Here is a 17473-nt window from a genome sequence, read left to right as displayed (position 1 = left end):
CAGAAGAATTATAAGGACTGTGTCGCCAAACTGAATGACGTTTTTGGAAGGAAGGAATTTTTGCTACACTTCCAGACTTTTGTCAATGCTAGACAGCGGATGCCTAAAGAGCCTTTGGAAGTGTATGCGGCTGAGGTCTCGAGACTTGTTCTGGAGGCATTTCCAGATTATGGTGAGCCAGCCATAGCCATGGAAAGGTTCAGACGCTTCATAGCCGGTCTTGACCCAGTTCTCCAGTCAAAGTGCCATGAGCATGGGGCCACAAGCCTAGAAGAAGCCCTGGTCATTGCATGTCAATGTGAACGTGCGCAAGAAGCTCTCAGGATTGGCCCTCCATATCATGCGAGCCACATGACACCTATGCCGGGCACGTCTGCTACCTCGTCCCAAGGTGGCCAGCTCTCAGCGATGGTGTCCACAAAGACTTTTTCCAACTCAGATAAGTCGTCTGAACTCATGTCTGCCGTCAAACAGCTGACATCTGATGTTAAAGCTCTCAGACTGGAAGTGAGTCAGTTGAAGGGACAGCGTGATCCTGCTTCAAGTGGTCATCAAGATGATTTCCCCAGACAGAGACATTCCTCACCTGGGCCGCGTTTCCCAGATTTGCCGAATTTCTCCGCACTACGACGCTTCTCAAGGTATACCTTGGCGAAGGGACAGTTTTTCCTACGAGTGTTTCCCAGACTATCCCTTAGCGTGCGCGTGAAGATACATCGTTAGGTCCATCCCAAGATACATCGTTAGAGGAGCTGTCCCTGGGCGCGGTGCTGAAAAAAGAATGAATCGATGCCGCACACATCGATGGCCATTCGTAAAGTTACTGAAATGACGTGACAATATAATACGTGTTGTGTAAATCATTGTCATTGCAGCCTAATATTACCAGAAATGAAGTCCTGCTCCCGAAGCTAATCTGCGAATATATCTAAGAGTCAAGGCGAGCCCGCGTGATAGTCACAATGCATAGCCTACTATTGCATCAAATTTAATATACCAGCAATAACATGGATCGGATCGGGTCATATAAGCCTTGTCTGGGATGTCTTGAAAGCGCATGAAAAAATACATGAATAGGCAGTGATGATCGCAAAATGAACACCAATTTAATCATCACACAAACTAAGGTTTAATGCTCATATGAATAGCACCTGTGTCAGTAGCATTCCCATGTTAGAATCCACGCGGATACGATGACTAATTTAATCTATCAGGCACCGGTTTTGGCGCATGTGGCCTATAAAAAAAACAAGGGTAACTGCACATATTGAGCGACATGGCAGATATGAAGAGGAAGCGTGTGATAGCGTTCACCAAAGAATAACTAGTGATCATGCTGGACGAGGTGGAGCAACCGAAGGCCGTCCTGTTTGGCGGCTACCAGTAGGGCCTATGCACAACTCCAGTAGGCTACTTCCTGAAATTAGACATGCTTCTCTATTTCCTGACCTACACTTTGGATGAAATGATTATTCAGGAATTCCTGAATAATCATTTCATCCAATAGTGTAAGACAGGAAATAAAGAAGCATGTCTAATTTCAGGAAGTAGCATACTGGAGTTGTGCATATAGCCCATTGAAGAAGGCTGCATGGGCGAGCATTGCAGCGCGGATGGCTGCTTCCACTCCTGGGCCACCCAGGGAGTGGACAGTCGTCAGCAAGAAATGGCAGGACTTCGCCAGTCAGGCCAAAAGCCGGGTGGCGGCAGTGCGCCGAGAGGCAGAGCACCGTGCCTTCCCTCACCCCGGAGGAGGAGAAGGCCCTATCGATCATCGGCCTCACAGCCTCCCAAGGCATCACTGGTGGCCTTGATTTGGAGTCTGGAGAGGGCCCCTCCAACATCCAGCCCTCAGCTGAATCACTCCAAGCCTCCCAGCCCTCAGCTGAATCACCCCAAGCCTCCCAGTCCTCTGGAGAGGAGACCCCAGCGCAGTCAGACTGCTCCACCCCGTCGACACGCTCTCCCCACACACCCCATGACTCCCCCCCCCCCCCCCCCCCCGCCCCCCGTGAGAGGCAGCTGAACACCACGGATGCGAGGTGCGACTGCAGCGAGGAGCTCCTGGAGGTGGGGAGGCAGAGGCTGGGTGTGCAGCGTGAGAGGCTGGACCTGCAGAACAGGCAGCAGGCCCTAGCAGAGGCACAGTTTGTGTGGCCCTCCATATCAGTGCCCATCATTCTGCCAACTCCAGGTAGGCTAAGTGTGTATTTTGTATACTCTGTCTATTCACATTCTGAATGCATTCCATTCAATGTCACTAATTGAATTTTCCTCCCTTGCAGATGATGCAGATGCCTGAGACACACTGCACACACTCACCACACACACTACATACACTTAACACACACTGCCCACCCACCACAGTACACTGCGCACACACACTACATACACTCACCACACCACTCATCCTTCCTACGTGTTGCTACCTTGTCGTGGTGGGAAGGCTTGTGTGCCTCCATGACCATGAAGGCTATATTGGAGGGGGGTCACCCCCCAGCAGGTTCAACCATGCCGGGCAGGTTCAGGGTAGAGGCCAGACGAAAAGCAACAACTGGCCCTCCAGGTTGGGGGTTGGGCATGGGTCTAACAACCCCACCCCGGAAAAAGACCGCCTGTTACAGGACAAAAGTCTGAAGAACAAACCTGCCCATGTTTTTTCCCAACCAATATTAAACAAGTTCCCTTCATCTTGTATATTTGTTGTTTCTTGCCACATTACAACAGTAGAGGTTTTGAAGAAGGCACACAATATAACAAACAGCATTTGTAAGATCACTAAATACTGTGAATCTGTTAGCAAAGTACACTATAAGGACAACAGTATTGGGCCACCTACACATTACACCTATAGCAACTTTCATGACATCCCATTCTAAATGAATAGGCATCATATGGAGTTGGTCCCCCCTGTGCAGCTATAACAGCCTCCACTGTTCTGGGAAGGCTTTCTACAATATTCTGGAGCGTGTGAGGATATTTGACTATTCATCTAGATGGCCTCATTGGATTAATCAATTCGTCAGGATATCTGTCTGACAATATATAAAGACAGACAGAAAAGTCATGTCATCAAATTATCCCTTTACATAAGAAAATGTTGTTGTTGTTCACAAAGTGGATTATATTAGGCTATGGATAGTCCGTATATGTTGCTTGGCTCAATAAAAGTTTTAAAAACAACATTCCTATGATGTGTTCTGTAGGCTGACATTATTTTCATCATTCAAGTTAATTGTATTTTGTGTACACTATGTGAATCGCGCAGGTAGGATAGATAGATGTGCGCTGTATTGCAACTCTCCTTTTTCAAAGTGTAATTTCGCTCGAATCGAGCTAAAACTATGACGGGATGAACGGAGCGCATCGCCAAGGTACACTAACGATGGGGTCCGACCGCCCTTCGTAACGTATCCCTTGGCTGTGGTATACCTTGGCTAAGAAGGCTCTGGGAAACAGCGCTTCGGCTCCAAGGAAGGCTAACGATGTATCTTCGGAAGGTACATCGTAAGGGCGATTTACGATGTACCTTGGGTGGAGCTGTTTCCCAGAGCCTTCGTAGCCAAGGTATACCTTGGCTTAGGAAGGTTCTGGGAAACGCATCGCCACCTAGAGGTGGAGCTAACGACGTTCTTAAGAAGCACGTAGCGCTACGATGCCTTAACGATGCCTCTGGGAAACGCGGCCCTGATTGGTCCAGATCGCAGCGTGGTAGAGACATGCGTGGCCCCTCTCCACATTCATCTCCAGAGAGGCGTGCACACACTCCCAGGTCTCAGCAGTATCGCTCCTCGTCTCATGCTGTTTCCTCCGGCCGCAATCACTCACCTGACTACCGTGGACGGCACTACTCACCGTCACCGTCATCATCTCCTCGTCGACCGGAGGGGTACTACTCCCCCTCCCACCGGGATCACTACCGTCGCCAGAGTCCAGACCACCGACGCTATGACAGCCCTTCCTACCGTCATCCAGATCATCGAGAGGCGCCCCGTCACACCAGCATGCCTGCATCCAGCAGATCACAGAGCCCTGGTTCTTCACGAGAGTGGCCGCCTCATCACGTCAGCTTCCACGATGAGGAGGGAAACGACTGGTAGCAGGTACTGAGGGCCAAGTGTCTGCTGCTTCTGAGAACAGGCCCAAACGACATACTGAACTAGTAACTACTGACACTCCTGTATCCTATGTATTTGCTGTCATTGAGAATACTGCAGTCCAAGCTTTCCTAGACACCGGCTCAGGAATTTCATTGATAAGTGAAACATTAAGAATGTCAATCCCTTCCCTCATGAACAGGCCCATTCAAAAGGCTTACCTCCTATCAAAGTCAGTTACTGGTGAATATCTTGACACTCTTGGTATGCTTACCATTACCATTAGACTTGGGGAGGAAGTCTTTAGCCATGATGTCCATGTAGTTAGGAATGCTACTCAGTCATTTATCCTAGGTTGGGATTTTCTCAACAAACATCATGCTGTAATCAACCTAAGAGAGAAGCATCTGAAACTTTGGAACTGGACTGTCCCCCTGTTATGTTTACAGCACACTGCCCCACTGAAATGTAGCGCTGTGACATTAGCACCCATTCATGTCCCTGCCATGTCACTGATGAACATTGTGGCCAAAGTTCAGTCCCCTGTGGGTGAGCCAGAGCTCACATGCAACTACACTGGTCTCCTAGAGCCTGAAACCCAAACTGTGCCCGGTCTTCTTGTAGCACGCACAGTGACCCCTGTAAAGAAAGGTCTAGTTTATATTCGTGTCATGAATCCCACGAATGCTGATTGTCATGTGCCATGTCACACTAGGCTAGGAGAGGTTCATTCGTTAGTCAGTCAGAAAGGTGAGGAGTTCTCTATGGTGGAGCCTACAGTAGCTCAAGTGCAGACACAGAGGGAGCCTCAGTCACTACCTAAGGTGGATTTAAATCTGTCAGCACTGGACAGTGAACAACGACAACAGTTAGAAACTCTGATTTGCCAGTATTCTGATGTGTTCAGTGCCCATGACCAGGATTATGGCCATACTGATGTAGTCAAGCATAGCATTCGTACAGAAGACGCTCAGCCTATCAAACAACGTGCTTACCGAACATCGCCCCGCATGCGAGCTGAACTAGACAGGCAAGTTGAACAGCTCCTTTCTCAAGACCTCATTGAAGAAAGTTGTAGCCCATGGTCATCCCCTGTCGTTTTAGTTAAAAAGAGTTAGAACAGTTACAGATTTTGCGTGGACTTTAGGAAACTGAATGCAGTCACTGTCAAGGATTCATACCCCTTGCCACGCCCAGCAGAGGCATTGGATAGCTTGTCGGGTGCATGTTGGTTCAGTACAATGTATTTATCATGTGGATATTGGCAGGTTGAGCTTGATCCACAGGACAGGGAGAAAACCGCATTCAGTACCGGTAGTGCCTTATACCAGTTCACTGTGATGCCGATGGGTTTGACAAACGCCCCACCTACTTTCCAGCGGCTTATGGAGTTGGTGCTCCGTGGTCTCCATTGGAAAGAGTGTCTGATCTACCTCGATGATGTGCTAGTGTTTAGCCGGACTTTCACTGAACATGTCAAGAGCCTTGAGGAAGTTTTCAGCCGTTTCCGTTCTGCGGGTCTTAAGCTTAAACCTAGTAAATGTCACATCGCTCACAGCCAGGTGTCTTTCCTAGGTCATGTGATATCTCGCCAAGGTCTCCAGCCCGACCTGAAGAATCTGGACAAGGTCCGGAACTGGCCAGTTCCCAGGACTACCACTGAAGTGAGAGCCTTTGTGGGTCTGTGCTCCTACTATAGGAGGTTCATTAGGAACTTCTCTGCTCTTGCCTCTCCCCTCCATGGTCTCACACACAAAGGTGCAGTTTTCAAATGGTCCATGGAATGCGAGGATGCTTTCCAGTCACTGAAGCACACCCTCACCAATCCTCCTATCGTGGCTCATCCGGTTTTCACACAGCCGTTCCTGTTATACACAGATGCCTCACAAGATTGCATCGGCTCAGTGCTTTCCCAGATTCACGACAAGAAGGAACGTGTCATAGCATACGCCAGTCACACTCTCACCCCCTCAGAGAGAAAATGGTCCACCTACGACCGTGAGTTGTGGGCTGTGGTATGGTCAGTGCGACACTTCAAACATTTTCTGAGTGGAACCTCATTCAGCATCATCACTGACCATAAGCCTCTGCTGAGTCTGAAGAAGGCCTCTGTTGACAATGATCCAACCGGTAGAAGAACACGCTGGATACTTGAACTGGATGTCTTTGACTTCATGATCGTTCACCGGGAGGGCAATGCAGATTCCATGTCTAGACGACCCAGCTCTCCTGAGCAACGCATGGAAGCAGTGCAGTGTGTCAGGGCCAGTTCAGAGCCGCCAGCAGCAGCGCCCCCTCCTGTTCAAAGGCAAGGCATCGAGAGCACCTCAGTCCCAGATACCAGCCCCACATTGTCCATTAATCTAGTGGAACTTGAGGCCCAACAACAGGCTGATTTCTGTCTGGGTACAGTCAGGTTATGGAAAGAGGAAGGCAACAGGCCTCCTCTTGGAAAACTCAAACGTTCTCCTGCCACTTTAAAGAAACTCTGGCATGATTTCCCTAAATTGTCCATTGTGAACGGTATATTGTGTCGTAGAGTTAAACAGTCGGCTCACTCCGCACATACTTACCAAGTAGTCCTGCCTGACGCTTTCATTCCCACAGCTCTGAAGAGTCTACATGGAGAACAGTTTAGTGGCCATTTAGGTGCAGAGCGCACTTTGCTTAGAGCTAGGCAAATCTGTTATTGGCCTTTCATGTCCCGTGACATTCACAAATTCTGTGCGGAGTGCTTACCATGTCAATCACGCAGTTCTCCGAATCCTCAGGAACGAGCTCCATTGCAGTCCATTCACTCAGTCAGACCATTCCAGAAGATTGCGGCCGACATTACAGAGTTACCTGTTACTTCACAAGGGAATAGGTATGTTTTAGTGGTCGTGGACTATTTCACCCGCTTCGTCAATCTCTACCCTCTACCTGATCAGCGAGCCACTACGGTCGCACAGCGCATCTTTGAACATTACATCCGGCAACACGGCATTCCTGAATCCATCCATACTGACCAGGGTAGACAGTTCGAGTCTGACTTGATCAAACAGCTGTGCACCTTACTTGGCATCGAAAAGACGCGCACCTCGCCGTATCACGCACAATCGGATGGCATGGTCGAAAGACTGAACAGAACCTTGAAGGACCAACTTGCGAAGTACATGTATCAGAGTGGTGGTGAATGGGACAAATACCTGCCTCAAGTGGAACTAGCCTATAACTCCAGTATCCACTCCAGTACCGGGTTCTCGCCCTTCTTCCTGGCTCATGGGAGAGAGCCCAACTTACCAGTAGACATCCTCCTGAACTGTGGTCCTGCTATAACATGCTCTACACCAGGCACGCCGGCAGCTTATGCCAGTGACCTGAGCACGCGTCTGTCTCATGCTTTCAAGGAAGCTGCTGCACAGTCCACTGCATCTAAACTGTACCAGAAGCACCAGTATGACAAAAAGATGGTGTTTCATCCACACAAGGAAGGTGATCTGGTGCTCCTGGATGATCCAGCTCAAAGACAGAACAAGCTTGCCCCCAGATGGAAAGGACTGTTTAAGGTAGGTGAAAACATCGTTTTTCAACGCCCTGGTCAAATGTGAGATTTTGTGCTAGTTTGCTTCCATAACATGTCTTCTTTCATACTAGTGGAAATAAAACATCAAAAATACGCATTTAGATGTTTATTTTACTTCATTTAGTCTGTTTGCGTCTGTAGATTCTTCCTAAAATCATCAAAAGTTAGCCTTTTTTCGGAACTTCTCGCAGCGTTTCTTTCGTCTGGATCCCGTCATCCGGGGTATCTTTAGAAAGCTCTAGCTCTCTAGCACACTATTATCGCAACCAAACCTGTTAGTTTCATTTGTATTAGCAACCAATCGTGGAAATACAAAGGCGGGTTTGATGCTAACCGTGAAATCTCATTGGCTGTTGTTGATTTCTGAGAACGTGATTGGTTCAGCGCGTCATGTGACACGTTTCCACTTCCTTATATCTAATCCAAACAATTCCGTCTGTAAAGCGTTCTAAACGTAATAAGCAACAACGACAACAGTGTTTGCCCGCAAGGTTGAACAGAAAACAAGAGAAACTAAATGGAAAGGTTTACATTTATGAGATATAAAGTGCCTATTCGCGCAAGTTGTCATTAGCAGGTGCTAGCATGTCCAGTGAGCAGCGGGAGATGAGGCTAGCGTTAGCATGTCCAGTGAGCAGCAGAGATGAGGCGCGTTTGAATGAGCTGATAACTGGGTTGATTTGTCCTAATTGTGGACTGGTCTTAAAATTAACATAGATCCTCAGAATAGTGGGTTCTGTAGTACTTTGCTCTTAGAGTGCAGTCTTTGTGAGAAATGGCTTCGCAAAAGTGTCTACACATCGACTCGGCTTCATGATACAACTAGGAATGATGTTGCATTTGATGTCAATGTGAGGATGGTCCTCTTAGCGCACGAGTTAGGGTTGGGGTATGCAGCTCTCCAAAAGATAAGTAAAGTGTTAGGGATCCCAGGGCTTCATCTGAAAACGTATCAGAAACATGACAAGAGGGTGACAGGTAGGCTATTGAAACGTGTTCCCTCTCTCTCTCTCTCTTTCTCTCTCTCTCTAGCCAATATCAGAAGCCTATACATATGCACAGTAGTCTCCCTCTCTCTACCTGTGGCATTTCTACATGCATCCATAAACTGACCAAATAAACTGTTTTAATTTCAGTTGCTGAAATAGAGAGAGGTCTGGAGTCCTTGCACAGAAGCAGAGAGCAGATTAGGCAGGCATATGCAGATGTGGACCCAGAGGTAGGTAAGCTGATTGGCAATAAATACAAAATGTTACAAAATTATTACAGTTATTGAGAATTATTACAATAATTCACAACCAGCGTTCAGTGGACAACATGAAGGCGGCAATATGGGGTAGTCTGCTTCACTGATGACAACCCCATGCGCACCAGGAACATATTGTGGTTTTAGGACAGTTTTGTTGACTGCAGCTGAGTGGGTTCTACAGACCAGCTGCTTAGAACAGTTTTGTTAACTCCAGCTGAGTGGGTTCTACAAACTAGCTGCCTAGAACAGTTTTGTGGATAGCTAGTGTGGTGCCATCTGAGGAGTGACTCTGTAGACCTATGACGGCGTAGCTTGATGTCTCCTATGGTGTTGCTTTTGACGATGGTTATATCACTTGTTTGTTTAGCAATCTATATTTAGCTTCTATTGGTGTTTACCCTGCATTGTTTACCACATCTTGTCCTGTGTATTTATGAATCAGCTTACTCTTCATGTTCATTCATTCATTCATGTTTTCTCCATGTAAAACGCTTAAAAAAACACAAAAAGCTAGATAATCTGTTTTCTCATGCATGTCCTCGTCAAATGTGTCTATCTTTGTCCATGATCTGTTTAACAAAATAATACAAGCTTTCTAAAAGGGAATGTTCTCTTCCCTACTTACATTGTCTCGTCTCTAGTCTCGTATTACTAACATCCCACTCGTGGGCTGTGCCTTGACCTGGTGAGTGGGCTTCCAACTAAACAGGTCTTACTTCTCTATACAAAATGTCTACTCCTGGACTATTTTGGATCCACAACATGCGGTGTTATTCAGTTTTCAGTTTCTATGTGTTTTCAGATGTTGTGTAATGTTGTTACTAATGATGTGATTGGATATTGTGTTTGTAAATATTGGTTTACAATGCAAATGTATGGTTTTTTACAATACAAATTTTCAAAGCCCGTTTTCTCAAAATGAGTTATTTCTCATCTTAGGGACATCAAAACCACCACTTGGGTAGCACCTACATACACCTAACTTTCCAGTTTTGTTCCAATCCATATTCTGAGAGTTTGTCCAAGGGGGATTTTTTAAATTTCATTCATAGCCTGATTTATATAACAGTTTATCCCTAAAACATGGCGAAAATTGGTCTTTTTATGACTGTTGACAGTATTTTCTGATTTCTGAAGTGAAGAAAAGAGATATCAAAAACCCCCCTTGGACAAAGTTTGAATAGGGATATGTGAACAAAATGAAACAAGAATTTTGAATCTGGCTTGAACCAGTTAAAAAAATTGATTTCCCGAAATTATGCAAATTAGCACATATTTAGCGCATATAATGCCTAATTTGCATATTTATCCATAAGATTTCAGAAAACTTGTAATACAAAAAAGATGCTCCTTAATGTACCTAACTAACTTGGGGAGTTTGATGGTGATACCTATTAAGGATTTCTTTTTTCCTATTCACCTGGGGTGTCTCCCCTTAAGATTCTGAGGAGGATGGACAAGGACGATAGTCCAGGTGTGACGTATGAGATCACAGACCCAAGCAGGGCTCAGTCACGAAAGTGGGTTGTTCACCACAATCGCCTGAAGACGTACAAAGGCTCACTATCTGACTTACCTGCCGACTCTCCCCAGTCACTGGCGCAGGTTGATCGTAATAGCGCTGAAGCCCCTAGCTTACTTCCCTTCACTGCATTATCAGGAGCTTTGCCCTGTTGCCCTCCAACCCCCCCTTATGTGCCTACCAGGACTGGGAGACAGCCTACTCCTGCCCACGGGATTGCACATCCACACCTAGCTGCCCAACCTCAGCCTTTGCCGGAGCCTGTCTCTAATCCCGGTCCTTGCCCCTCTCTGTCCCCGGGATTTTCTGATTGTGCCGAGGTGCCCCCCCCTGCCCCTGTGCTGCCTAGAGCTACCCGGGGTGGTCGTGTGGTGAGGACACCTTCCAGGTTCAGGGATTTTGTTACTTAATGGGTGATAACTGTCTGGACTGTTCATATGTCCTCCACATTACGGGTCTGTTTTTCCCATACATGCCTTTTCTGTATTTTCATGATACATTTTCTTCATTCAGTTTTGCTCATGTTTATGGGGTTTAGGTGGTGATGGTGGTTTGTGGTCAATTAGAGTTATGTTATATGTTTGTTTCCTGCGTACTGCACTACCTGGATCATTACCTTGTTTCAGTCTTGTGTATTTATTTATTTTCTCTGTGGCTTTGAGTACAACTCTCTACAACTAATGGTTCCTGAAACGAGGACGTTTCTTTTTGTAGCCGGGGAAGACTGTAACCCTAGATAATTATTGTATTTCGTTATTTGGTAGTGTTGTCTATCATTGATTATTTAGTACATTTGTATTTTTATTATTTTGTGAGTTTGTATTTTATTATTTTGGATAGGAGTTACATCCACACTTATTCCCCTTCTGGATATGTTAGTTCCTATAGTAGAGAGCCCCCCTGGGGACTTGTATTGGGGGTACACACCTGTTAGACGGGGAGAAGAACGTGTTCTCAGGTCTGAGCGTTTTGGCTATGTTGTAGGACTGCCGTATCTGCCGTATCCATTAATAAAGGACTGGGTGTTTAACCGTAACCATTTGTAGCCCTGTATAATTCCCTTCAACGCCCCAGGAGACTCGGAGAGTAAGCTACTCGATTTTTAGGGCTACACTACTACAACACTTCTTGCCACGAAACAATGGTTTGGGTTGGTATGACATAATCAGAGTGGGCGTGGTCTGTCTTCACAGGGGGTCTATACAGTGAACACACTTGGTAAGTTCAGTGGCATATGCCATTCTATTTCTCAGTGTTAAGGCTGTTAATGGAATTGAAATTTGGTAACAAGTTGTACTACTGGGTCATAATGAAGTAGTCTAACCACAGGGAAAAAGTGTTTCATTTTTATGAAAATAATGATTTATGTCACTGGCCCACATTACCTGAACATGCTAGATATTGTGGGCCAGCATTGTTCAGGTAAAGTGGACCAGCATGTTATGCTTTATTTAGTTATCTTTTATCTATAGGCTAAAGTTAAATCCTAACTTAAACCAAAGTCTAATCCACCATTATCCTAACCTTAATCCTACCCTAATCCTACCCCCTAGCTAGCTAAATGAAATGATCGTTGTAGTCCAAAGGTTAAAGGGTAGGGCTATGGTTAGCTAGAGGAAAAGGTGGTCCAAACAAACAACAAAGGAAAAGTGGGCGTCAGTCAAGACCAAACAAAATGCAACGGCTGCCAGGAGACCTATGGGGATAAAGAGTACCCCAAAAAAGCAGAGGACTGGGTCAAATGTGTCATGTGGGAGCTCTGGTATCACCGGTCCTGTGCGGAGGAAAACGGACTTGATGAAGGAGTTTTCATTTGCAGGGAGTGTTTCCTAAAAATGTAGACTGAATGACAAATAGTCTACTGCAGGAACATTGACAAGAGTGATTGACATAGACCTCCATGATTAGAACATTTTTTTTTTTTTAACTACACATGATATTTTTAACTACACATGATATTTTTTAAACCTAAAGGCCTATAGTGTCTAAACATTGAATTACATGATTAATAATGATCTAATAAAAATGTTCATTGTTAATTTTCATGTTAATATCCAGTGAAAATAAATCTTCTGTTTTAATCTAAAAATGACTGGCCCACATTATCTGAACATGCTGCCTTAGTGAAAGAGGGGGTCAAGGTAGGTTTGAAGTTATGTAGTTTCTAAAAATGATTGTATTCCAATTTAATTCCAGCTCATACATATTTATAAGGCCTAAAATGATTTATTGAAGCATCACTGGGTTAAGTTAATATTTGTTTAAAAAGTCTAACGGAGCATCTACTAAAAACTGTCCCACATTACCTGAATCCACCCTACACATACAGACAGAAAGATGTACACATACAGACATACAGATGTACACCTACAGACAGATGCACACAGACAGACAGACGCACACACACACACACACACACATAAAGACAGATGCGCACTCGACAGACAGATGGTTGCAATGTTAACTAAATCGTCAGCACCACACAGTAGGCTATAACACACAAGAACATCAATATTATTATACAACTAGCCTAATAGCCTACATTTGATTGTTGTTATATGCAAATTATACCGTATAAATTATAAATAAATAATAACGTTAGCCTGCTATTCTAAAGCCCAGGGGCCTCATTTATCATTGAGGTACGCCTTCTTTTACACGGTCTTTTTCGCGAGTTCAGGCGTACGCCATTTGCCCCCCCCACATTGCGATTTATCAAGCCGTAAGGGCGAAAATTTAGTCGCCTTTCTCCGCGCTTTTGTAGGACACCTCTCAGTTTGCTCTACCGATTTACACGGTGTTCTACGCCCTTCTTGAACACAGGGGGAACTGGCGACGCCGGTGGTGCGTCGGTGAATTACTATGTTTGACGGAGAGAATAAGAGCGACAGTTCATGAACGCACAATCATGTAGGCTAATAGCCCAATTCAGCACCAACATATATCGCAATGCAAGATTAGACGTGTCCTCTAACCGGCTCATTCATGGTCCGATATGGATTTGTTCCCCAAACTTAACCTATGCGCTGTCCAAAACCTTTCCGCGCTATATGTCACACACCTAATGCAGGCACTCCATCAAACGGCAATAATTGACCAATTAGATTGTCATTAATATGTGATCATGTGGACCTGTTTGCTCTTTGGTAAGCATATAAATGACAGTCCTCCTGTGCGTAATGCGAGCCTAAATGAATCCGGCGCTACTCGGCCTACTGGGCGAGATAGAACTCCAAAGAGGTGACGGCGATGGCGACTGCACCCACATAAGGGCACCATCAGTGAATGAATACGTCTATGTGAATCGCTAAAATGTGCACACTAGAAATACCCAAATCATATGTGACATGCTCATCACAAGTGTAGTGGCACGGTGGCCTGGCTCCACGCATGACTCATTCATCCTGGCGCACAGCAGGGTAGGGGCTAGACTGGAGGCAGGCGCTGCGCGTGACGGCTGGCTTGTTGGTGTGTCCATAGCCAAGATACATATTCTTTGTCTTATTTACTTTTAATCTTTATTAGCATTTTCCATCCATACAACGACAATACAATAAAACATAAAAACCTACAATAACAGCTTATGGGTACATCCATCCATGCAGCTTTTTTTTCTTACTCAAATATGACAATTTTAATATTAGTGGTATCATCACACTTCCTTCTATAATCCATCCATTTTTCCCATCTCCCTTCAAACTTTCCTTCCTGCATCCTCAATGCATGCGTGAACCTCTCCCTAACATACATCTCCTCCACAACACCCAGCCACTGCTCCTTGGTTGGGCGTTCCACCTTATACCAAGCCCTCGTTATTGTCTTTTTACTAGCAACCAATAGTACTTTCACTAGGTATCTGTCCCCTCCTTGTACATCATCCCGTGTTATGTTTGCCAAGATATATATTCAAAGCTGATAAGAAGGTGGAGGCACTGGAGGTCGTGGAGGTGGAGGCTACAACTCGCGGGGGCACGACCGTCAGGTCCAGGACCACTGCAGACTCCCCCTCCTCTGAGTCCGACCCCACGTCAGAGTCTGGAGAAACAATTTCAATCATTTTCTTTGAGTTTGTCTGTGAACTTGATTATGCATTAAACATTTCATTGTGCAGCCATATTCATTTGATATGTTTTTCTGTTGGCAGTCAAATAAATGCTGTGATTTACCGGGTGATTTAGATGAGTCTTAATTTCCCAGAGGGGAAAATGTTTAATGTGTTCTAACATTATGAAGTGGTCATCTGCGTTATTGTTCCCTGTTTTTGGTCCTAATTTAATCATAGCCTACCACAGAATGTTTGCTTCACTCGCAGCCACATGTTACAGTATGTCCGTGTATGCCCAATCCTAGATGCACAACACGTAGCTAAAGTAGGCTACTAAGCTGTAGGAGCAAACAGACAAACGTAGGCTATTAATACCTTCCGAAGAGGATTGCCTTCCTCACGTGGACCTCACCAACTAGCACATGCACCTCCGTCTCCGAAAAGTTCCTCTTCTTTGCTCTTCGTTCCATGTTTCAATGTACCGCCTGGGTGCTCCACGCTACCTTTTTAAGCCGGTTCCTTCCGGGAAACCACGTTTGTCCACTCATGGTTGTGACCATATATGGTTGGATTAGGGCGTGGAGGGGGCGGAACACGGGGCGCGTGCGCGTACGCTCCCTTCCCCGCCCGTCTCGGATTTACCGTGCAGAAAAGGGCATACGACATTTTTGATAGATCCGAAAAGCGTGTAAATATTCTCGTCGTACGCTACATTGTGCATTTTCCGCGTTTTCGTCGTACGCCCTCTTTTACACCTGAATTTACACGCTCTTTGATAAATGAGGCCCCAGTTCAGTCCAAACATTAACAACAAGACCGCCTGCAATAAACAATAATAATTCTAACCTTATTGTAGTCTAATCTCGCTTATTGCATGTCGTTAAAACGCTGGTTGCAATAGACTAGACTGTGTGTGGTTCTATTTTGCGGAGCTTCGCCCCATAGGGGGGCTTCGCTCCTAGTGGTTTACCCCGTTGCCAAGGCAACGCAGACTGAATATTAAAATTGAACGCATCTGACAGCCAATCAGGTACAGGTGCCTTACTCTCTAAACTGTATAAAAGAGAGCTAAACCCATCAAACTGCTCCCAAAATATTTCAGCGAGCTGAAATATTGACTGAGTGTGAAGATTTACCTCAAGTATGAAGAAAGCGGTCAGCAACCTGGAAGCGGCGGGACTGGGAGACATTCCAGCCCCACCAAAAGCCCTTCTGTCTTATTCCAGCCAGATTTGTCCTGAAATGCCTGTCCTTAAAATAATTGGGGTATATAACAATTGGAAGTGTTATATCATTGATTAGCTATGTCAATAAATGAAAAGTAGTCTTGAGCTTCGAGTAACTTTACAGAGCTTAGCTAACTAGCTAGCTACTAGCTACAGTCACTGAGGTCATTTTTAGTCTAATTGTTAATCTTTTGTCACAAATCTGGATGATTACATATATGACAACTAGCAATATATATAGGCTGTAGTGGACTCTAATTCCCAGAATACCTGCGGTGCGGTCCTATTTCCCGGGTCCTAATTCTCAGGTCCTATTTCGGCGGCTGCACGGCTGCAGCTGGATACTATTGCCCTCCTTCCCCTCTTTCCCTCCGTCGTGTTGTTGACCTGCAGTTCTATGTTGCCACCACAAGAGGCAGTGGTCCCAGAACACCAAAACAAAAACACTATGACACCGCACATTATCCAGATCCCTGGGGCCTCATTTATCATTGAGGTACGCCTTCTTTTACACGGTCTTTTTCGCGATTTCAGGCGTACGCCATTTTCCCCCCCCACATTGCGATTTATCAAGCCGAAAGGGCGGAAATTTAGTCGCCTTTCTCCGCGCTTTTGTACGACACCTCTCAAGTTGTCGTACCGATTTACACGGTGTTCTACGCCCTTTTTGAACACAGGGGGAACTGACGACGCAGGTGGTGCGTCGGTGAATTACTATGTTTGACGGAGAGAATAAGAGCGACAGTTCATGAACGCACAATCATGTAGGCTAATAGCCCAATTCAGCACAAACATATATCACAATGCAAGATTAGACGTGTCCTCTAACCGGCTCATTCATGGTCCGATATGGATTTGTTCCCCAAACTGAACCTATGTGCTGTCCCAAACCTTTCCGCGCTATATGTCACACACCTAATGCAGGCACTCCATCAAACGGCAATAATTGACCAATTAGATTGTCAGTAATATGTGATCATGTGGACCTGTTTGCTGTTTGGTAAGCATACAAATGACAGTCCTCCTGTGCGTAATGCGAGCCTAAATGAATCCGGCGCTACTCGGCCTACTGGCCGAGATAGAACTCCAAAGAGGTGACGGCGATGGCGACTGCACCCACATAAGGGCACCATCAGTGAATGAATACGTCTATGTGAATCGCTAAAATGTGCACACTATAAATACCCAAATCATATGTGACATGCTCATCACAAGTGTAGTGGCACGGTGACCTGGCTCCACGCATGACTCATTCATCCTGGCGCACAGCAGGGTAGGGCTAGACTGGAGGCAGGCGCTGCGCGTGACGGCTGGCTTGTTGGTGTGTGCATAGCCAAGATACATATTCTTTGTCTTATTTACTTTAATCTTTATTAGCATTTTCCATCCATACAACGACAATACAATAAAACATAAAAACTTACAATAACAGCTTATGGGTACTTCCATCCATGCAGCTTTTTTTTCTTACTCAAATATGACAATTTTAATATTAGTGGTATCATCACACTTCCTTCTATAATCCATCCATTTTTCCCATCTCCCTTCAAACTTTCCTTCCTGCATCCTCAATGCATAAATAAATCTCATAAATCTCCTCCACAACACCCACCACTGCTCCTTGGTTGGGGGTTCCACCTTATACCAAGCCCTCATTATTGTCTTTTTACTAGCAACCAATAGTACTTTCACTAGGTATCTGTCCCCTCCTTGTACATCATTCTGTTATGTTTGCCAAGATGTATATTCAAAGCTGATAAGAATGAGAA

Source organism: Borostomias antarcticus, assembly GCF_949987555.1.
Source record: "Borostomias antarcticus genome assembly, chromosome: 19".
Taxonomy (NCBI): domain Eukaryota; kingdom Metazoa; phylum Chordata; class Actinopteri; order Stomiiformes; family Stomiidae; genus Borostomias; species Borostomias antarcticus.
Note: the sequence above shows the minus strand (reverse complement) of the source record.